We start from the raw sequence: 24,252 nt of genomic DNA, 5'->3' as shown, positions 1-24,252 counted from the left end.
TTTAGGGCAAGAAACTTACAGAGGTTATTGAAATGATTATTATTTTTGTTAAGCCATAGGTGCCAGATGGCAAAAGGGAAGAATTCATTCCAAGTGATATTTAGGTGGTCCACATTAATGGTCCACTCTTTGAGCTTCATAAGCCAGTGGTCAGAATTGAAATCCAGAGTTTGATTTTGTGGACTTGCTTCCTCCTAAAAGGCCTTGGCTATCGGGCATTCGAAGATAATATGAGTTAGAGACTCGTTAGCTCCTTCACAAATTGAGCATATAGGATCGATATTTAAGCCTATGTGATGAAGTAAGCATTTGTGGGAAGTAGATTATGGGAGCATTGCCATAAGAAAATTTTTATTTTGTTAAGAATATTTAACTTCCGGATATATTAGAACCTGTAGCTAATGTTGCTTCGTGAGGAGATGAGTTTATAAGCTATTTTGGTGGTAAAGGAGCCATTTGACGTGAAATCCCAAACCGGGATATCTTTTGCATCCTGTAATTCTTATATCTTAATAGAGAGGATTTTTTAGGTGATGTGAAAAGAGAGATGAAAGGATAGTTTAGATAAATCTCATTGATTATTTTCCCACAAATCTTTGATTTTGAGGATGGAGTCATGTTGGGTTAGAGGTCCTTGGACAAGGGAGCTGAGTAGTGGAAGGTTGGGAATCCAAGCTGATGACTGATAACTAGGGATTATGGTTTATTTTACACTCCTTCTTACTTGAGTTTTGATTAAAAATGTGTACAATATGGTCTCAAAGGCTTACATGTTGTACTTGTTTGCAGGGTTTGGTCAACAAGGTGACAATTCGTCAAAATTAGCTCAAAAAGGAGTGAAACATGCACAAGTACTAGGAACAAGTCCAAGCACAGTACAATAGGTCCACTGCGGCCGCACTCCACTTGGTGCGGTCCGCAGTGAGGAGGTTCAGAGAGGTGCCTATTTCAGGAAATCAAGCATTGCGGCCGCAAAGCATTTCATGCGGACCGCAATGGACTCACCGCGGACGTACTCGATATTGTGCGGTCCGCAAAGAAGGAGTTCAGAGAGTTGAAGATTTGGAGCTTAACGCCAATGCGGTCCGCGGTCCCTTTTGTGCGGATCGCAATAGAAGTCACCGCAGTCGCGGTACATTTTATGCGGCCCGCGGTGGCCAAGTTCAGAGAGCAGAGATTAAAACCAAGAAGCCTCGTTACGGCTGCATTCGATTTTGTGCGGACCGCACTACCCCCGCAGGGGTATTTTTGTCCAGAAAATTCGGGCTAGTGTAAATAGTTTATTTTCCCATTTTTAGGTCATCAGTTGTATTTTAACGTTGGGTTGCGCTCGTGAACAGTGTTCCTTACCTATTTTGAGTAAATTTTAGAGTAGTTTTATCATTGAATCTTCAAGTTTTAGCTTGTAATTAAATATTATGGGTTTTTCTTCATCTATTTATCAGTTTTCTTCTATTATCATGAGTAGCTAGACCCATTAGCTAGGGTTGTGGCTCAACCCTAGTGTGGGTATTTGATGGGTCTTGTGTTTTAATGCTTGAATGTCTATGGGTGTTTGATATTTGGACTAATTTATGGTTTCAATGTTGAATTAGTGGTTGCAAACACTAATTTGTGCCTATTTGACTTGGGTTCTTCTTGAGAAAGAGAACTTGGGTCTAGGTAAATTAGTCCAACAAGGAATTGGGGCATATTCAAGATATTGATAGCCCCAATTAAAGGGTTAAACCTAAAAATAGTAATACCCGACTTGAACCTAAATTGCTGGCACAAATTATCATACCCAATTGGTCTTGAGAAAATCAATTAGGGAAAAATCACTCAAACTACCGAGAGGTATAGAGTGAGAAGTTCAGTGCATTAGTTATATCATAATCCCCAACATGACAACCTAGTCTTAGACCCGAGAACCCGTCAAGTATCCACCTAGGAGAAAGTTACTTCCCTAGTGCCTTTTAACTATTTAGACAACCCTTCAAGTATCTTACTCTTAGCTTAACTTAGCTTAATTTAGCATCTTATTAGTATAAATTTAGATGTAATATCAAAACCAACTATGATTAGAAGTGCAATTAAGAGCAATTACACATCTCTAACTTAGATAGAAACCTTCATTTCTAGCTCTCTGTAAAAATTGATCCCGACCTTCTCGGGTAAAAGCTGTTTCGATCACTCTCGCTACTTTGTAGTAGTGCAGGGTTGGCCTCGATCACTTTTTGGCACCGTTGCCGGGGAGCTAACGGTTTTGGCTATCTATTTAAATAGTTTTGTGTATTGTTCTTCTTTCCTTCTGTGTTACTAATTTGTGTGTGTCACAACTTCAGGTACAAAATGGCAGCAAACAATCCACTACTTAGAGATCTTCCGTCGGGGGAGGAGGTAGATGACAATGTTGATGATGAGGTTCCTATTGTACCTCAAGGACAAAGGAGAGGCCGTCAGGCCAATGATAATATTCTAGACCCTCCCCCGCCACCTCCAAGAGTGGCTCCTCGAGTGCTTCCTAACAAAGGATATGCAAGTGCAATTGTCCCACCCTGGATACGGGTGGGCAATTTTTAAATTACCAATGTGATGCTGACATTGCTGGAGCAGCATGGGTATTTCACGGGCGTTGTCAATCAGAATGCTTACAAACATCTCAAGGGTTTCGTGGATACCTGTTGGGGGAGCAAGCAAACTAATGTGTTGGAGGATGCACTTCGGTTGAGACTATTCCCTTTCTCACTTAGAAGGAAGGCATTGGATTGGCTTGAGCGACTTCCCAACTATTCCATCACTACTTGGGATGAGTTGGCGGATAAGTTCATTGCAAAGTTTTTCTCACCGGGGCACATGGCAGTATTGAGAGATGAGATCTTAGCCTTCAAGCAGGAGCCCACCGAACCATTACATGAGATATGAGAGCGATATAGAACTATGGTAAAGGAATGCCCCAACAATGATATGACTGAGGCAATGATCCAACAAACTTTCTATCGGGGCATTAACACAACAAACCAGTGCATAGTGAACCAACTTGCTGGGGGCAATTTCATGAAGCTGTCGTATGATGAGTCTTGTCACATTTTTGATGAGATGGCTAACACGTCCTCCGCTTGGCAAAGTAGGGCCAATGTTCCACAGGGTGACCCCACGGTCACTCACTTGCACAAAGAGCTACATGACCATGGGCAGGCTATAGCAGAGCTGACAACAACAATGAACCAGTTAGCAAAGGCACAGTTGCAACAGTTCAAAATCCGTGCCAAGTAAATGCTATGGAGGGTGTCAACATGCTAGTGAACAAAAGAAGACAAAGAGGTTAACATAACCAAGGGAGTTCGGATCAATTTGACAATGATTATGGTAGATTCCAAGATGATGGTTATGATGGGTAGAATGAAGAGGTGCAATACGTGAACAACTATCAAGGCCAAAGGGGCAATTCTTCCAACCAACAACAATGGAGACCCCAAGTCAATTGGGGCAATCAACAACAACAAGGCAATAATAATTGTGGGAACAACAACCAAAATTCCAATTGGGGCAATCAAAACAATAATCAGAACAACCAGGGTAATTGGAATGGCAACAATTGGGGTGGTAACAACCATCAGGGAGGTTGGAACAATGGTAATCAAGGAAATCGGGGGCAAGGCTTTCAAAGGCCCCCAATGTATCAACAACCGAACAATCCACCCCCATTTCTATCCTAAGGTCCTAGTTCTTCCAACAATGATATGGGGAGAATTGAAATGATGTTTGAACATATGATGAAAAAGAATTCGGACTCTGATGCTCAGTTAGCTTCCCACAATACTTCAATCAGAAACTTGGAGGTTCAATTAGGCCAAATCTCACAATCCTTAAATACTCTCCCTAAGGGGGAACTACCAAGTGATACGGTAGTTAACCCGAAGGGTGGAAACAATCATGCTATGGCGGTAACTACAAGAAGTGGACGAGGTGGTGATGTGAATGCCTCCAAGCAAAAAGCAATTTTGAGTGATAAAGTTAAGTTGCAAGATGATGAAATTCCTTTGGTGATTGAAAATGTGATTGATGAGAACGTGAATGAATAAGTGAGGATTAATATTCAAGATGTCGAGGTGGAGACTCAGAATGACGTGAACCTATCTAGGGGACACGTAATAGACATGCCGAAAACGGTTGTGCCTAAAGCCAAGGCTCATTTGCCGAGGCCACCTCCACCTTATCCTCAAAGGCTCGCGAAGCAAAAAAATAAGAATCGGTTTAAAAAGTTTATTGATATGATGAAGAGCTTATCCATTAATGTGTCGTTGGTGGAGGCTTTAAAACAAATGTCGGGCTATGCTAAATTCATGAAGGACTTGGTGACAAAGAAAAGATCCATGGGTTGTGAAACTATCAAGATGACCCACCAAGTTAGTACAATAGTGCACTCCATGGCCCCGAAGCTTGAAGATCCCGGTGCTTTCACCATTCCTTGCACCATTGGGAGTGCGGACTTTGCAAAAGCTCTATGTGATTTAGGGGCAAGTATCAACTTGATGCCCTACTCAGTTTTCAAGACTTTAGGTATTGGGAAACCGAGGCCGACTTTCATGAGATTGCAAATGGCAGATTGAACTATGAAGAGACCATTGGGTATTATTGATGATGCTCTTGTCCGGGCGGACAAATTTATCTTGCCAGCTGATTTTGTGATCTTGGATTGTGAGGTAGATTATGAAGTTCCAATCATACTGGGAAGACCTTTCCTTGCTACTGGGAAGGCCTTAGTTAATGTGGAAGCAGGGGAACTCACCTTTCGGGTGGGTAATGAGAAAGTGGTCTTTCATGTGTGCAAGTCAATGAAGCATCCCAACAGTTTTGAGGTGTGCTCTTTTGTGGACCTTGTCACAACAGTGATAATTGATGATACCAGTGCAATGAACAATGTGGAGGACCCTCTAGAGGCTGTGTTGTTGAATCTTGATGTAAATGAGGATAAAGGCCGAGTGGAGTGCGTGAATGCTTTACATGGAATGGGCTCTTACTCTTACAAACCTAGGAAACTCTATTTGGATATTGAGAATAGGAAAACTCCACCAACAAAACTTTCAATTGAGGAACCTCCGGTGTTGGAGTTGAAGTTGTTGCCTCCACACCTCAGGTATGAGTTCTTAGGCCCTAGTTCAACTTTGCTAGTTATTCTTTCTTCTTGTTGTTGATACCTAATTTTTTTCTATATATTTTTATATGCATAAATACCTTTGAAATAGCATATATATAAATATATAAGCATGTACAAGGTTTTTATAATTTTTCCATAATTGTAAGGATTTAAATTGATTTATTTCCTCCCCTTTTATTCATAAAATCCCAATAATTATTCCCCAAATTATTGTTATGATGATTTATTCATTTAATTTCTATACTTATGCCAAAATATGATTAATATATTTTTTATGCATTTTTACAATTATATTTGGTATTTTTTTAAGCTAAATGGTATATAATTGCAATGTTAGCCCATTTAATGATTATACATTTTATATGCATAAAATTAGTTCCTATATTTTTAAAATGATAATTACATATTTTAAATCATTTTTGTTTAGAAAATTAGTTTTTTAGAAGTTGTTTATTAATTATTATAAATTAAATAGGGAAAAGTGGCTATTTAAATTATAGCCGGATTTGGCATTTCAATTGTAACCCAAATTGGACCCAACCCCAACCCAATTTCTTAATAAAATACCGACCCAGATCCTATATACACTTACCCAAACCAGGAACCCATCTACCCAATCAAATATTGGCCATTGATCTCCCAGATCAATGGTCCATACCCATTCTTTCCTTTTTTAATCCTAATACCCCCTAACCCTAGTCATTCTTTATAGCTCGCCGCCTATGAATCCTCTCGTCTCCTCTTTTCTCTCAACCTAACCCTAAATCCTTTTCAACCGCATCCCTTCTCTGATTTTCTCCGGCGATCACTCTTCAACCCCAAGCCTCCAATGGCTGTTTCATTGCCTTGCTCATCCTCTTTGAGGCCGTCAAGGGCCCTGGGTCATGCCGACTTGTATCTAGGTTGCTGTTTTGGCTGTTCATGGCTTCTCCGATGTGATTTTGGGCAAAGTCATACTATATTTGTTACGATCTTTGAAGTTTTAAGCAGGTTCTTCCATCTCTATTTAGGTTTCTTTTGAAACCCTAATTTTCGTTTGTATCTCTTAGATCTGGTCCATTTTTAACCGATTTGAGTCCGTTCCTTCTATGTTTTACACTGTTCTCGAACCTCTTCATGTTGTTTTTACTTTCTTTAAAGTTAGGGTTTCTCGTAGCTTCTTCTACACTTGTTTAAACCGAATTTTCTTTATGTTTAAACCTCTATCCTTTGCATATCTCGACTGATTCTGTGTTTCTACTCCTTTTTCAACTCGTCTATGTAAAAACCCTAGTTCTTGGTCTTAACCCTAGGTTCTGAGTCTATATTTGATGATTTGTTCGTTTAATCTATATGCTTGCTTGTTTCTCATGAATCCCTGAGTTTTCTGAGATTTTACCCTACTATGCTCATTAGGGTTTCTAATTTTTTGCTTCTTCCGCCTCTACTATGTTTATTCTGTTAAACTCCTTTAATCAGTACTATGTTCCATGTGAATCCCTGATTTTGTGTGATTTTTACCCTACTGTGCTATTAGGGTTTCTAATTTTTGCCTTTTCTTGCCTATCATGTGTTTATTCCGTTTGTTCATAGAAATTTATGGTAAATCCCCCCTAAATCAGTACTATTTTCCATCGGACTCCTTGATTCCCTGTGATTGATATCCTTCTAATCTCTTATAATATTCTTTACTGATTTTCAGCCTCTAAGTTATTTTCCTTGCCTTATTTTATGGTCGACTATGCTGTCAACCGACTCTTATGTTATTTCCTTAATTGGGATATTATGTACTTAGCCTTAATTACATGTTCTATAATTGCACTATGCTGAAACTATTTCCTTGTGTGTTATATTCCAGTCTTATGTGATCTCTTTCCTTATTTGTCCTTACCATTTGAAATTAACTCCCTTAATTAAGGGAGTACTTCTACTAATTTCATACTAATTGATACCTAGTTCCATAATTACTGCTTGATTTTGATTCTTACCTTATTATTCTACCTAGTTTCAAACTATATGTATGCTCTCTCATTAACACACACAGACACGAACTCTTGGTTTAAAACTATCTCCCATACTTAAAAATTTCTGCTCTCTCTCTCTCTCTCTTGTTCTACTTGCTACTGCTTTAAGTTAGCCAGCTGCAAGCCAAGGCTAACCATTTGTGTTCTCTTGTTCTTTCATTCTGCTCACTATCCTTTTTACTGGTATGTCCTAGTTTCAATTCAAAGTTCCAACAACAATATGATTCTCTTATTGTTTCAGTTCATCTTGTTTCTAGTTTACTTCTATTTGTGGTTTTGTTGTGAAACTTGTAGTTGAGGGTTACATTATTAGCATGTCATCATGTTTTCCCCTCCCTTGAGATCAGTATATTTCCCCTTTTGTTTGTTTCTGAGCATGTCTACACCAATCATCTCTTACTTGTTATATGTTTACCACCATGAATTCCCCAAATCTTTATCCCCTTGCACGTGAGTCTGTTCTTTATGTCTGATTTTGTGACTATGTCTATTTAGCTTGTTCTGGGCATGACTATACTAATTCCCAGGTCTTTCTTTAATTATGTATCATATGTATTCCCAAACCCACTTTACCTCTATTTGTGACTACCAAACCTGCCTTGATGTTGTGACTTCTGGCTGTGTATGAACTTATCCTAAGGTGTTTGGACTTTGTTAACTACTCCAATCTTTTTTTTTTCAAACAGTCTCGGTTGCTTTACTAAATTACTTTCAAAAAGACTTTTGTTTTAATACAGTTTTTTTTTACTAAAACCTTCCAACTAGTGTAAATCACTTTCGCTCTACTCTTAGTCAATAAGTTATGTCCCCTCCAGTATGTGTACTGCCTTGGAATCCTCTTGAGAACCCTCTGAACTCTGGCATACTGAGGTTGGCCCTTCCACACTGCACTTGTTCAATTTTGGTTACCAAGTCTATGTGTAAGCACTGCCCGGGATCCTTGAGATCCTTAGGGAACTTTGATACACCTAGACTATGTCATTGTCTATGGAATTAAGGCATATGAGTCATTGGAGGCTTTGGGGAATCTGGGCCTAATTGAAGGCTCCCAATAGAATAGCTTCTTGATTTTTTATTTACTTGTGTAATTCATTCGTTGGTCTGTAATAACTTGTAAACAGATATTGGGGTATTTAGTAAAAAAGGTGGGTAGATACATGCTTTATAGGGTAATACGGGTAGAAATCATGCTCCTAGGACCTTACTTTTAAAATATGTTTGCTCTACTAAATAGAAATCATGATCATAGGACTTTACTTTTAAATCTATTTGCTCTACTAAGTAGAAATCATGTCTATAAGGTTCTACATCTTGTCACGTCTAGAAACCATGCCTATAGGATTCGGATAATTTCGTAATAAGAATCATGCTTTCAATGTCTTACAAAATTAGATTAACTTATAGATGTCATGCCTATAGGACTTAATTCGGATTCTGGTGCAACGAGTGTTATGTATGTTTCCATGCTTGCAAATCGTTAAAATCAGTATTACACTTAGATATCATGCCTATAGGGAATCATATTCAAAATTCTGCCTTTCAATCTAATTTAGTCTAAATAAGTCAATTTGATCACGCCTAGTTCATTTCTGAATTGGTTTTATTAAGTATTAAGTATTTCTTGAAACAGGTTCTTTCAAACTGCCTCAATCTCATTAGATATCATGCATATAGGTATTAAAGGAGTCCGTTTCAAAACCTGCTTTGTTTCTGTATTAATATAGACATCAGTACTCCGCGTATAGGCAAGCCCTTAGGGCATTTTCAAAACTGCATCTCTGAAACTCTTTCTATTGCTTAATGTTTTCTAATCCTAACAGGCTTTAAACATCCACAGGCAACTGCTAGGGTTATAACTTCTGAGTCTAAAAGAGGTTATTTGTCTTCTGCATATTCACCTAGATATCATGTTTTAGGACATTGTCTAATAAAAAACCTTAATTATGCTTGAGTCGTGTTGCTTATGTGTTTATTTGAGGAGGAAACTCTGATCCTCTAATTGCTCCCTTTATGTGTTGAAAGTCCTAAATGTTTTTTATTGTCGCCTTAGAATTTTCGCCTTTAAAACCTTAGGGGTACGTCTCGAACCAACTATAGGTAGAGGTCCTAACTCCCTCCAGGACCACTAAGAAGGGGCGGGTAGCAGTACGCAATAGAAATCGTTGACCAAACACTCACTTTGCATGACCAATAAGGGGATGGGAAGGGTAGATATGGGATATGATGACTATACGCTAATGTCACGTGCAGCCCCTTATTGAGGAGTGTTTACCGGACATTGTGTGGGGTGATCCTATAGGATAACCAACCTACGACACCTCATTTACCAAAAATTTCCTTTATTCAAACCTTTGTTTTACAATTTGTCTAAATCTTATTACTTGAGTTATCTAACGTGCTTTACTTGCAACATATTTGATTCAATTGTTTACTTGTAATAGACTAATTTGTGAATATAAGTTCGGCCGGGACCCACAGTTGTGGACCAAGAGGGGTGCCCAACACCTTCCCCTCGAGGTTACTTCGAGCCCTTACCTTAATCTCTAGTAATGCAAACCAACCCAAGAGTTAATCGCTCTAGGTGACCTAACACACCATAATCTGTTAGGTGGTGACTCTTCAACTACCCAATTCCCAAAAGGAGATGATTTATTACACCCCGTAAATATCGAAACCCGGACTTCCCCGTCAAAAAGGTGAAAAAAAGGGGGCGCGACAGCATGGTGACTCTGTTGGGGATACCTTTAGGCTCTTACCATAACGAACTTGTCTTTTACAAATTAGTCCAAGCATATTTATCCCGTACCCTTCTCCCTTATTTGAATTTAACTGTCTATTTTTTAAGCATTTATTATTTCTTTATTGCCCTGAAACTGACTTGTCTCATTATTTCCTTTTTCATGTAACTATCTTTCAATTATTTAAATACTGTATTTATTTTCCTACGTGAAAATACTTGACTACATGTTATTAATTGCTGCATAAATCATGCTCCGCATCATATTCCACTCGTGCGTCTCAAATCCTATAGCAACGCTTTAATGAGTGATTGCGGTCTTCTTATTACTACCCTTAAATTCGGAAAGGCTTATTTGCGGTAAAACCAATCGATCAGCGGAGCAGTCGACGGTTCTGTGCCTTCTCCCTCAAGTTGTCCGCTTGAGGGTATCAGTCTAAAACCCCATAGAAACCTTACTCTGTTTAAATTATGCATGCATCATGGTCAAACCTAGTCGGATCAGTTATGTTGTCCACATAATGATCCTTTAAGATAAGCCCTATCCAAAGTCCATCGGGTTTTCTATAATCCCAACGGACGCAACCACATTTTGTGCATTAATTTGGAGAACTAAATGCTGATATGTTGATCATAAATGTATAAATAGTCGAGTCCGGTGGGGGTAAGGTCTAACCCTTTTGTTTTGCAGAAAATGAGGCAAGAGGTCCCCAGATTCGGTATGGTTAGCAACATCCCACCATTACTACTAGATTGGTGGGAGGACCTTTCCTCAAGTGACAAGAAGCATGTGAAAAAGTACCTGGGTAACTTGCCTTCCTTGCTAGATATTGAACCAAACAACAAATTGATCGAGGCTGCCACCTTGTTCTGGGATAGTGAAAGAGTTGTGTTCCATTTCGATGACATAGAGATGACACCGCTTCTAGAGGAAATAGGAGGACTTGCTTGCGGGGTTGACTTGGGACAGTCCCGGGCTTTTGGTACCAGAAAACCGTACGGGAAGGGGATTTTTGAAGTTGATGGGGCTAAAAAAGAATGTCGACCTAGTGATCTTGAAGGATTCCTACATACCTTTCGAATATTTGTACGAGAGGTATGGCCATAGCAAGTCTTTCTGCACTTACCATGATGAGATCACCCTCACTTCACTGGGTCACATCCACCGCAGAGTGTTCGTGTTCATTGTGTACTTTCTAGGCTTGATATTTTTCCCAATGAAAAAGGGAAGAATCCAAACTAGGTTGGCCATGATCACCAAGACTCTGATGGAAGGTATTAATGGGCAGACATATACCATAGTCCCCATGATCATAGCCGACATCTACAGGGCCCTGGAGCGCTGTCAAAGAGGGGTCAAGCATTTCGAGGGTTGTAATTTATTGCTGCAGTTATGGTTGTTGGAGCATCACCAAAAGGGTCTCTATCGTCAAGAATTTTCGCAAAGGGCTTGGAACGACCACATTGCCTTCCATCACCCTAAGCAGATGACCTACATTCCAGACATATTTGCTCAGCTGGAAAGTGCCAGCGAATGGGTAGAGTTCTTTGACAATCTGACCGAGGGACAGGTGCAGTGGATGGTTGAATGTTCCCAACATACGAGTTTATTATCAGGTCCAGGGATGCACCGCACTTGGTGTTGATTGGGTTGAGAGGGATATATCCATATGTCCCTATGCGAGTTATGAGGCAAGCAGGCAGAAAACAGGTTGTACCAAGGGTCGTCAAGATGAGTCATTTCAGGGCGGATTTCCAAGACGACAACGTCCCTTACAAGTGCCAAGCTCGGCACATGCGGCACTGTAAAATTATTGTGGAGGAAAGCACTATTAAGCCAGACAGATATCATGCGGGGTGCGAGCCTCTCTACCCGGCATGGTTGGAGGACAATCTGAAAGGGATGGTGACACCAGGGACTGGTCGAGGGAACAGAATCATAGACGAGGAAGCTGAAGCCCAAGTCAAATACAACAGGTTGCGCAAGAGGGTCCACGACTCTGAGAATGAGCATCGGGAAATACATGATAGGAACGTGAGGTTGATCGAGGAATGGAAAGAGATGGCAATCACTTCCAACAGGAAACTGGAATATCTAGAGCGAAGAATATTGGATTTGGAGGGCAAAGTCATAAAGAGGATTGAAAACTGCCAGAATGCTGAGGGAGCTGAGGGAGGACATCTGGCTAGAGCCTACTTGCTGTTGGGACTGCGCGAGCTGGGAGATCTGTATGATGGAGTCCGAAAGATAAAATCTAGGGAAGGTCCTTCTAGGACCAAATAAATTAGATTTACTTGCTTTTCCTAATATGTAATAAGGCCAAGTGCCAGTAGTAACTTGTTTTATTATTATGTTAGTGTCGTTTTGGATTTGTATACTTTTATATTATGAAATGAAGCATTTATTGGCATTCGAAGTTCTCCAAATTTCTTTGTCGCTAGGCCTACCTCGAGCACAACGAGGCTCCTAAATTAGGATACGAGTTTACATTTTGCAATATATGTTTAAATACTGCAAACATTTCAGAATCCTCACTAACTTGTTACCTTTTTGTTTTTGCTTATCTTTATTATTATTCTCATCCCCTTAGGTTGGTTCGCTCATACTAGCCTCATCATCATATCATATCAGATTTAGAGGCCCTCCACCACCTCCTCCTTCTCCAAGAAACACAAAAGGCAGAGGAAAATCAAAGATGGATGACTTAAGTGGAATCCGAAAGGAAAACGTTGAGAACGCAGAGACTTCCGACAGCCGTAGTACTCCGGCCCCGAATGACCTGGTTCTGAGACTGGGACAAAAGATACTAGAGTTACAAGGAGAACTCGAGCAGGTCCACAATTTGGAAAACTTGTCACTGACCCTCAATGTCCCTGATATCCACCAACAGAATACAAAGAACCCAACACCTCCTCAAAACACACAAAACCAACAGCCACAAAATCCTACCGCACCAAATCAATACGCAACTCCACCCCAAATCAATCCATTTCCAATACCAACTCTACCAAAACATCATCATCAACCAATTCCGTACCCACCAACCACTACTTACCGTACTCCCCAAAATACACCACCACTCATTCCCGATCTACAAAACTCCATCAATGACCATCACTATACCCAAGTCCCTGGCACCCATCAGAGCAACCCCATATACGTGGAAAATATACCACATTCTACCCAACCAATCTCCTGTGCACCGGAACCCTCCGAGAAGGACCTGCTCATTAAGAACATGGCCAAAGAACTCAAGAAGTTAACAAGCCGAGTTCAAGGTAATGAGGGCGATAGAGGAATAAAAGGTTTGAACTATGAAGATCTATGCATACAGCCAGATGTGGAATTGCCAGAGGGGTACAAACCTCCCAAGTTCGAAATGTTTGATGGTACAGGTGATCCCAGGGTTCACCTAAGGACCTACTGTGACAAACTTTTCGGGGTTGGAAAAGATGAAAAGATTCGGATAAAGCTCTTTATGAGAAGCCTTACTGGGAATGATTTGTCTTGGTATATCAGCCAGAATCCCAAGAAATGGTCCAATTGGGTAAGCATGACGTCAGATTTCATGGACTGGTTCAGGTTCAACACAGAGAATGCACCGAATGTCTTCTACATTCAGAATCTCAAGAAGAAACCTATTGAGACTTTCCGCGAATATGCTACTCGTTGGAGGTCGGAAGCCACCAAGGTCAGGCCTGCTTTGGATGAAGAATAGATGAATAAATTCTTCGATAGGGCACATGATTCACAATATTATGAGAGACTGATGGTCATCAAAAATCACAAATTCTCCAATATCAACAAGCTCGAGGAAAGGATCGAGGAAGGAATCAAGAGCGGGATGGTAACAAATTTTGAGGCATTGCAGGCCACAAATAAGGCACTACAATCAGGTGGCATATTGAAGAAGAGAGATGTTGGGGCAGTAATGGTGGCCCAAGGCCCAAAAACTCCACTCACATATCAAACACATCCACCCGCATATCAAACACCTCCACCCACATACCAAGCATCACCACCTATATATCAACCTTCATCTCCCAGATATTCCCAACCAACCATTGTCCATCACACCTATAATTCCCAACCATCCCACTTCCAAATCCACCAACTCGCCAAAATTATCCAAGACCAAGACCCAACTTTGACCGCAAGCCGCCCAGATAATACACTGCCATTGCTGAGCCCATCAACCAATTGTATGAAAGGTTAAAGGCCGCAGGTTACGTCACTCATGTTCCCGCTGTGGCATTAGAAAATCAATCCCAATGGGTCAATCCAAACAAAACTTATGCGTACCATTCCGGTATGAAAGGGCACACCACCGCTGAGTACCGAATGTTGAAGGATAAGATCCAGACACTCATTGACAACAAGGTCATACAAGCAAAGGAAGCCACACCTAATGTCCGCAACAATCCCCTCCCTGATCATAGAGGTGACAGTGTACATGTTATAGAAATAAATGAAGAATGGGACCCTGCGGGCTCAATCGGGCTCATTCAAGAAGGCGATGACTTTAAGGTTGCAGTCACACTTACTCCTATCGTGGTTCAGACTCAGGCACCTATTAATGTTGAGGTAACTACATCAGCTCCATTCGAGGTAGAAGTAGCTTCGCCCGTAGCCACCTCCGTTCCATTTGAAGTAGAAGTGGTCACACCTTTTACTGTAACGGTGTCAACCACAACCCATTCAACTCAAAAGCAATACCCTAAGATTATGTTGCCGAGGCTCGGTGAAAAGGGAAGACTAAGATAGAGGAATTTGATGTTGCACAAGGAATGACAAGAACTGGAAGAGTCTATACACCTGAACACCTGGAAGGTTCAAGTAAGGATGCCACTACTAGGCCGCCTGTCATTGAGACTGGGCCAGATGACCTGTGGAGGAAAGGGAAGGCAAAGGAATACTTTGTTGTTGACCATCTGAACAAAGTCCCTGCTCAAATATCTATCCTGTCACTATTACAGAATTTAGAGGCACACAAGAACGCCTTGATGAAAGTACTGAGTGAGGCTTATGTACCCAATAATATCAATGGTGGAGAAATGGCCAACACAGTCGGTCAAGTGCTGGAGATCCATAAGATTATCTTCCACGAAGATGAGCTGCCGCCCGAAGGTCAGAATCACAATCGAGCATTGCATATTACGGTACAATTTGAAGACAAGTTCATTGCCAGGGTCCTAGTTGATGGAGGTTTGAGTCTAAATATTTGTCCATGGGACACCCTGAAAAGGTTGGACAAAGGTTTCCATGAAATACGGATAGGCAACATGAATATGAAGGCTTTCGATGGGTCCCAGAGGGCCACGATCGGGGAAATCAACCTTTGCTTGCAGATGGGGACAACTTGGTTCGACATTGAATTCCAAGTGCTTGACATACCAGCCTCATATAATCTTCTGTTGGGCCGACCATGGATCCATGCTGCTGGAGCCGTGCCCTCTACACTACATCAAACCATAAAATTTGAATGGAACCATCAGGAGGTAATCATTCATGGAGATGGGAGTAACCCTATCTACACTAGTCAAACCATCCCGACCATTAGACATAGAAGAAGGCTAGGAGGGGAAACATATCATCACATCAAACGGGTTAATTTCATCGAGAAGGATAAGTGGTGGAGTAACAAAATAGAAAGCATACTAGTATAGTCCGGATATGAACCCGGTAAAGGGTTGGGAAAGAACCTCTAGGGTATCACCAAGCCGATACGGCTGAAAAATCATGGTACCACCTTTGGTCTCGGATACCAGTATACATGACAAGAGTATAGGGAGTGGATGCCTCCATGGAACGGACCATATTACCCTTTTGAGCAACCGGTACCACATTTGGAACAAGCTTTCCACCAGGCCGACACAATATAGGGAACTACAGAAGAAGAAGCACTAGCTGGGCTGAAGGATTTGTTCTTGGAAGACGAGGACATGGATTGTTGTGCCATAATTGAGGAGGAAGAGGAAGAAGGCCTCACCATTCAAACTATGGCAAAGAGAGTTGTTCTCAGAAACTAGACCGCCACACCATCCCGAGCCCACCAAGTCCCTGGGCAGCTTGGCATGATTTACTTCTATAGCCATTTTAGGCATTTAAAATTTCCTGTATTTTCGTTTTAATCTTTACTTGTTTCAAAATAAATGCTCGATTCATTGAGCCCTATTTTGTTTGAACAATTTCTCAAGTTTTAATCAAATGCATTTGCTCTTTATTATTCACTAATATCTTTACACTTTCTCTTTCCACAACACTATTATTATTTTTCCTGATGAACCAGTGACTGTGACATGTAATGAGGCAACACAACATGAGAATAGTGACTCAAAGGAGGAATATGAGATACCCGCGGAAATTGTTAGGGAGGTTGAGAATTTTGAGAACAAGCCTAAGTCCAACTTGGACGAAATAGAAGCAGTAAATTTGGGAGACGCTGAGACCGTCAAGGAGACTCGCATCAGCATTCATTTTTCACCAACAGAGAAGGAAGAATACATCCATTTTCTAAAGGAATATGAGGACATCTTCGGATGGTCGTATGACGATATGACCGGTTTGAGCACATCTATAGCTGCTCACAAGTTGCCTACTAATCCCGTGTGTCCTCCAGTCAAGTAGAAACTCAGAAAATTCAAACTAGACATGAGTCTGAAAATCAAGGAGGAAGTTACCAAGCAGATCAAAGCCAAAGTTCTCAGGGTAGTCGAATATCCAACCTGGTTAGATAACATCGTGCCAGTTCCGAAGAAGGACAAGAATGTTAGGGTATGTGTTTATTATCGTGATTTAAATAGAACAAGTCCCAAGGATGATTTTCCACTGCCAAATATACACATCTTGATCGATGAACTCCAATCCTTCGTAGATTGCTTCACGGGTTATCACCAGATCTGGATGGATGAAAACGATGCAGAGAAGACAATTTTCATTACACCGTGGGGTGTATATTATTATAAGATGATGCCATTCGGTTTGAAGAATGTTGGGGCCACCTACATGAGAGCCATGACAACCATCTTCCATGATATGATACACAAAAAAATAGAGGGGTATGTGGACAATGTCATTATCAAATCCAAAAGGGCCGCAGATCACATAGCAAACTTGAGGAAGTTCTTTGACGGGCTCAGGAGGTACAATTTGAAGTTGAACCCCGCAAAGTGTGCGTTCGGGGTTCTCGCAGGAAAGTTATTGGGATTCATTGTCAGTCGCCGAGGGATCGAGCTAGATCCGACTAAAGTCAAAGCTATTCAGGAGTTACCACCACCTAAAAGCAAAAAGGATGTGATGAGCTTCCTTGGACAACTCAACTACATCACTTGATTCATAGCACAGTCCACAGTCATATGTGAACCCATCTTCAAGATGTTGAGGAAAGCTGTCGAGACAAGTTGGAATGAGGACTGTTAGAAAGCTTTTGACAAGTCTCGCTAGAACCAGGACGACCTTTGCTACTTTATCTATTCTTGTTAGATGGAGCCTTCGGATGTGTTTTGGGACAACATGACAAGACAGGAAGAAAGGAGCAGGCCATATACTATTTGAGCAAGAAGTTCACACCCTATGAAGCACGGTATTCTCTACTTGAATGCATTTGCTGTGCTTTGACCTGGACAGCCCAGAAATTGAGGCATTACTTCTGTGCCTACACTACATACCTCATATCCAGGATGGATCCTCTAAAGTACATATTTCAGAAACTCATGCCTACTGAGAAGTTGGCTAAATGGCAGATACTACTAAATGAGTTCGATATCGTCTATGTAACTCAAAAGGCGGTCAAGGGACAAGCATTAGCAGATCACCTCGCTGAAAATCCGGTGGGAGGAGAATACGAACCCTTAAAAAATGTATTTTTCTGATGAAGAAGTATCATTTGTAGGAGAAGACATTACCGAGGCATACGACAGTTGGAGGATGTTCTTTGACGGAGCTTCAAATTTCAGAGGAGGGGGCATTGGAGTCGTTTTGATATCATAAACGGGTCAACATTATCCCGTATCTACTAAACTCAGATTTCCCTATACCAACAATATGGCAGAGTACGAAGCATGTATACTAGGGATCAACATGGCAATCGACATGAACATTCAAGAGTTGTTGGTGATCGGTGATTCAGATTTGCTTGTGCACCAGGTACAAGGAGAGTGGGCCACCAAGAATTCCAAGATATTGCCATATCTGCACCACGTGCAGGAATTGAGGAAGAGATTTACAAATATAGAAATCCGACATGTACCAGAATTCAGAATGAGTTTGCCGACGCATTAGCCACTTTGTCATCAATGATACAGCATCCAGATAAAAACTATATTGATCCTATTCTGGTGAGGATCCATAATCAGCCAACATATTGTGCTCATGTCGAGGAAGAAGCAGATGGAAAGCCTTGGTTCCATGACATCAAGGGGTACTTATCAAAAGAAGAATACCCAGAGCATGCAAATCACATTCAGAAATGCACACTCCGGAGAGTGTCAAATCACTTCTTCCACAGCGGAGGGAACTTGTACATAAGAACTCCTGATTTGGGTTTATTGAGATGTGTCAACACAAAAGAGGCTTCTAAATTACTTGAAAAGGTACATGCTGGGACTTGTGGTCCCGCACATGAATGGTTTCGTCTTGGCTAAAAAGATACTCAGGGTCGGTTACTTCTGGATGACCATGGAGACGGATTATATTCAGTATGTCCGCAAATACTTTCAATGTCAAGTGCATGCCGACATGATAAAAGTGCCGCCAAATGAGCTCAATGCAACAAGCTCACCTTGGCCATTCGCCGCCTAGGGAATGGATGTTGTTGGTCCAATTTAGCCTACTACTTCAAACGGACACAGGTTTATTTTGGTAGCTATTGATTACTTCACAAAATAGGTAGAAGCTGCATCTTACAAAGCTGTAACCAAGAAAGTCGTCGCAGATTTTGTCAAGGATCGTATTGTCTGCCGATTCGAAGTTCCTAAGTCCATTATTACTGACAATGCCGCCAACCTCAACAGTGATCTGATGAAAGCTATATGTGAAACTTCCAAAATCAAGCACAAGAATTCCATCGCCTATAGACCTCAGATGAATGGAGTCGTAGAAGCCGCCAACAAAAACATTAAGAAGATACTAAGGAAAATGGTAGAGAATCACAAGCAGTGGCATGAGAAGTTACCCTTTGCTCTGTTAGGGTACCGCACCACAATTCACACGTCCACCGGGGCAACCCCCTACATGCTGGTTTATGGTACTGAGGCTGTCATCCTAGCCGAGGTAGAAATTCCTTCTTTGAGAATCATACAAGAAGCTGAACTCAGCAATGCAGAGTGGATAAGGAGTCGCTATGAACAATTGGCCCTTATCGATGGAAAGAGGATAAACGCAGTATGTCACGGCCAACTTTACCAAAATAGAATGACTAGAGATTTCAACAAAAGAGTCAAACTAAGACAGTTCCCACCAGGGCAACTAGTATTGAAGAAAATCTTCCCGCATCAAGATGAAGCCAAAGGGAAATTCTCTCCCAACTGGCAAGGTTCGTACGTGGTTCACAGGGTCCTGACAGGAGGAGCACTCATACTTGCAGAAATGGATGGGGAAATCTGGCCAAAACCAATCAATTCAGACGTAGTCAAGAGATAATATGCCTAAATTATTTCACATTTATTTTCTAATGTAATTGAACTATGCTTGACCTAATTCCCGTTTAAGAGGAGATACGTAGGTAACCTTATGGGTTCGGTCATATCATAATAAAATTTTCATTTCCCCTAAAATCAGAAACTAAGGCAGAATTTTGAGGAGATTCTCAAAATTCCGAAGAAGATTCAGCAGGGTCCAGTATCCGCAAACAGTTAAAAATCATCTACCAAACTGAGGCAGAATTTTGAGGAGGATCCTCAAAATTTTAATATAAGAGAGATGCAATACCTTTGAAATGTGTCATAGTCGCTAGTTCATCAAAAATTATTTGATATATCAATACGCTTCCAAAACAATTCTATTTTTTTTCAATGATTGCATATTTTTCGAAAATTCTATTTCCATAACAGTTAGGCGCTACCTAGGGGAACTCGAATGGGGATTCCAGAGCGGAGCAGAGCAAGGTCGGTAGACGAAGCAAGAACTAACCTCCCCTCAAAAAAACTTACAATTTTTCTTTGAATGCAAGCACATTTGATGTAACGGTAGCATTCGCGAAACATGTATACACAAAGCAAATTCACCATCCATCTGACCATCAGATACCGAATATATCTCCAGCTAAGACATACACTACCCTTATCTGCTATTCTCTCTTTGCATGGGACTAATCCCTGTCCCCCACATTTGTATGGGACTAATCCCTGTCCTCCATTTTTGCATAAGTCTAATCATGGACTCCACATTTACATGGGACTAATCCATGTCCCCCACATTTGCATGGGACTAATCCATGTCCTCCGTATTTGCATAAGTCTAATATCTGACTCTATATTCGCATGAGGCTAATCCCTAACTCCATATTTGCATAAGGCTAACCCTTGCTTCCCATTTGCATGAGTCTAATCTCTGACTCCACGTTTGTATGAGTCTAATCCTTGACTCCATACTTGCATGAGTTTAATTCCTGAATCCATATTTGCATGAGGCTAACCCTTGCCTCCATATTCGCATAGGTCTAATCCTTGACTCTATACTTGCATGAGTCTAATCTCTGACTCCATATTCACATGAGGCTAATCCGTGCCTCCATATTTGCATGAGTCTAGTCCTTGACTCCATATTCGTATGAGTATAGTCCTTGACTATATATTTGCATGAGGCTAGTCCTTGCCTCCCCATTTGCATAAGGTTAATCCTTGCCTCCCCACTTGCACGGGACTAAGCATTGTCCCTCTTTGCACAGATATTGCTCTATTTCTACTACTATCTATTTGCTTTTCAATCAGGCTAAGCTCTGCCCTCCATTTCACAAGACTAAGCCTTGTCTTGCTACATCATATTATTGTATATCATGGGCTGAAACAATGCCAATCTATCCAAAAGTGTCATAGTCTAAAGGCATCATTCTCATAGCCGGAAGACACCATACCATGGCCTGAGGATCTCTCGAACTTGCATATCATTATTCAAAGGCGTCATGGTTAGGAGGCACCATTTTCATGGCCTGAGAACACCATTTCATGGACTACGAATCCCTCAATAAACAATTCATGGTCCATGACATCATGGTCCAAGGACGTCATCTTTAACCATCCGAAGACAACCTTCATGGTCCGAAAGGAATCTGCATCATGTTTAAATTTTCGCGAATACGTTTGTAGCATAATTTATCTGGAGGTAACCAGTAAGAAACCACTATCCTAGCAGGATCAATCTCGCTCCAGTTCCCTCCAACCGTCCGAGCCTTAACCGCTCACCGTAGCCGTTTCCACATCTCGTGTCTGTTCTTGCAATAATTTCATTGGCCTACTTCGCGGGTGAATCCAGAACTACACATGGCCTAATTCCTATAAAACTAGGGATATGCAGGCAACTAGAAAACCGGAGTTCGGCCTCTATCTTTCAAAATATCCCATCCGGTCAAAATTAGCCATCATTTCTTTACCCGAAAACTCTTTCATCCTTCTCGGGTAAAGAGGGGCAGCTGTTGATACCCAATTTGTTCTTATATATTTTTTATATGTGTAAATACCATTAAAATAGCATATATATGCATATATAAGTATGCACAAGGTTTTTATAAATTTTTCATAATTTTAAGGATTTAAATTGATTTATTTCCTCCCCTTTTATTCATAAAATCCCAATAATTATTCCCCAAATTATTGTTATGATGGTTTATTCATTTAATTTCTATACTTATACCAAAATATGGTTAATCTATTTTTATGCATTTTTATAATTGCATTTGGTATTTTTTAAGCTAAATTGCATATAATTGCAATGTTAGCCCATTTAATGTATAATTACATTTTATATGCATAAAATTGGTCCCTATATTTTAAAATGATAATTACATATTTTAAATCATTTTGGTATAGAAAATTATTTTTTCAAAAGTTGTTTATTACTTATTATAAATTAAATAGGGAAAAGTGACTATTTAAATTATAGCCGGATTTGGCATTTCAATTGCAGCCCAAATTGGACCGAACCCAACCCAATTTCTTATTAAAATACCCAACCCAGACCCTATATACACTTATCCAAACTCGGAACCCATCTACCCGGTCAAATCCTGGCCGTTGATCTCCCAGATCAACGGTCCATACCCATTCTTTCCTTTTTAAATCCTAATACCCCCTAACCCTAGTCATTCTTTATAGCCCACCGCCTCTAAATCCTCTCATCTCCTCTCTTATCTCAACCTAACCTTAAATCCTTTTCAACTGCCTCCTTTCTCCGATCTTCTCCGGCGACCACTCTTCAACCTCAGGCCTCCAATGGCTCCTCCATTGCCTTGCTCATCCTCTCTGAGGCTGTCAAGGGCCCTGGGTCATGCCAACTTGTATCTAGGGTTGCTGTTTTGGCTGTTCATGGCTTCTCCGGTGTGATTTTGGGCAAAGTCATACTATATTTGTTATGATCTTTGAAGTTTTAAGCAGGTTCTTCCATCTGTATTTAGGTTTCTTTTAAAACCCTAATTTTCGTTTGTATCTCTTAGATCTGGGCCATTTTTAAACGATTCGAGTCTGTTACTTCTAAGAAGTTCGAATTTTGAAGAACAATCCATACTTCCTGGCCGTTGATGGTCTTGGGGAAGAAGGCCACATGTCCCCGAAGGCCTTGCTCGATCCAAGACATTGGGTCTTGGTTTAGAGGGAGTGGTAGTGTTACATAAGTGGGTGGGTGGAAGGGTATTTGCGGCGGGAAGGGTGGTTGATTTGCAATTAGAAACCGTTGGGAGATTTGCATTAGTGTGGGAGTCGTTTGTGGAGTTGTGAGGAGTGGAGTTAGTTGATATAGAGGAGGAGGAAGTATTGCTTGAGTAAGTGTTTAGAGGTTATGATTGAAATAATTTTGTTGAAGATTGTATTTTCATATGGTTTGAGGTTTCTTGGGGAGAAGGATTAATGGTGATTGGTTCTTTAAGGTTTGGTGACATTTGGCCAGTGGGTTGGGCCAAGTGTATGTCAAAGTTGTGGGTTGTTTGAAGATTTGGGCGTTCAATTGGATTTGTAGTAGTATTTAGCATAGGTGTCAGTAGGTTAAGGTTTAGTGTGTTGCATGGTTTTGCTATGCCACTTGGCAAAATTGGATTAGCTTGTGTGTTATTTGGAGATGTGGACTGCCTAGAGGGTATCGAAGAGGTGGTTTTGGAGGAATGTTTGTATTTGAAATTATCCGTTAGGGATTTAGAGTTGTAGGAATTATTGTCTTCCTCCATGAAAGATGAGAATTTATTAGAGGTACGAATATTATTAATGTCCTCTTTTATGGAAGAATGCATTCTAGTTGTGGGCATGTGATCCAAGGCTTTTGGGTTTTCAAAATCTTGGGAAGAGGAGGTGGTAGTGTAATTAAATAATGAAGGCTCTGAAGACGAAGAGACAACATTAAAATCAGATTTTTTTGATTTGTAAATTTTTTTTTGAGTGTTAAGGTACTTACCTGATGTTGCATCAATTTTGTTTTATGGCTATACCTGTTTTGGAATTTGGGGAGGCATCGCGACTTTGTTTTTTTTGTACGGAGTGAAGCTTCTCTGTATTATTGTATTTGTTGGAGTTTCTTCTCTTCGTGAAGGAGACAGTGTGCCACTTATCATTTGGTAGAGGATGTTCGTCGTATGGCTTTTGAATTTCCATGACTACTGGGATTTTTGGGATGTATGGGCAGGAGGTGTTAGTGTGTCCTAGCCGACCACATTTTTGCATAAATGTTTTTCCCTTCATATGATAGTTGTTGGAGGTGAGATCCAATTAGAATGCTAGGTTGGACCAGATTCTCTAGTGGAATCTCAATATATAATCTTGCATAGCGATCCCTTAGTGTTGCACTGGTGCATGCATCCACCTTTAGAAACTTTCTAATAGAATTCCCAATCTTACTTAGTATTACTCCATCATAGAATTCCGCAGGTAGTTATGGTAGGCGTACCCATGCGGCCGTGTGAATATGTTTTTCTTTTCATGCTACAAAGTTTGGTTCCAATTATGTAACTGATAGGTAGTGACCATTAATGAACCAAGGACCATTTTGTAGGGCTTGGATCTTGTTTTCTTCCTTAGTGAATATCACAAAGTAGTCATGGCCTAGGTCGATCAGGAGGAATGGCTTTGTGGGTTTTCATAGTTTGATGATTTTCTCCATTAGATATTGGTATTGTATACGCTTCCCAATTAGTTTAATAATTAGGGAGTGTTTCCATGAAGAGTACATACGGCTT

The sequence above is a fragment of the Nicotiana sylvestris genome, chromosome 2 (assembly GCF_000393655.2).
Source record: "Nicotiana sylvestris chromosome 2, ASM39365v2, whole genome shotgun sequence".
Classification (NCBI taxonomy): Eukaryota; Viridiplantae; Streptophyta; class Magnoliopsida; order Solanales; family Solanaceae; genus Nicotiana; species Nicotiana sylvestris.
The sequence above is the reverse complement of the archived record's forward strand: the minus strand, read 5'-3'. Positions refer to the sequence as shown.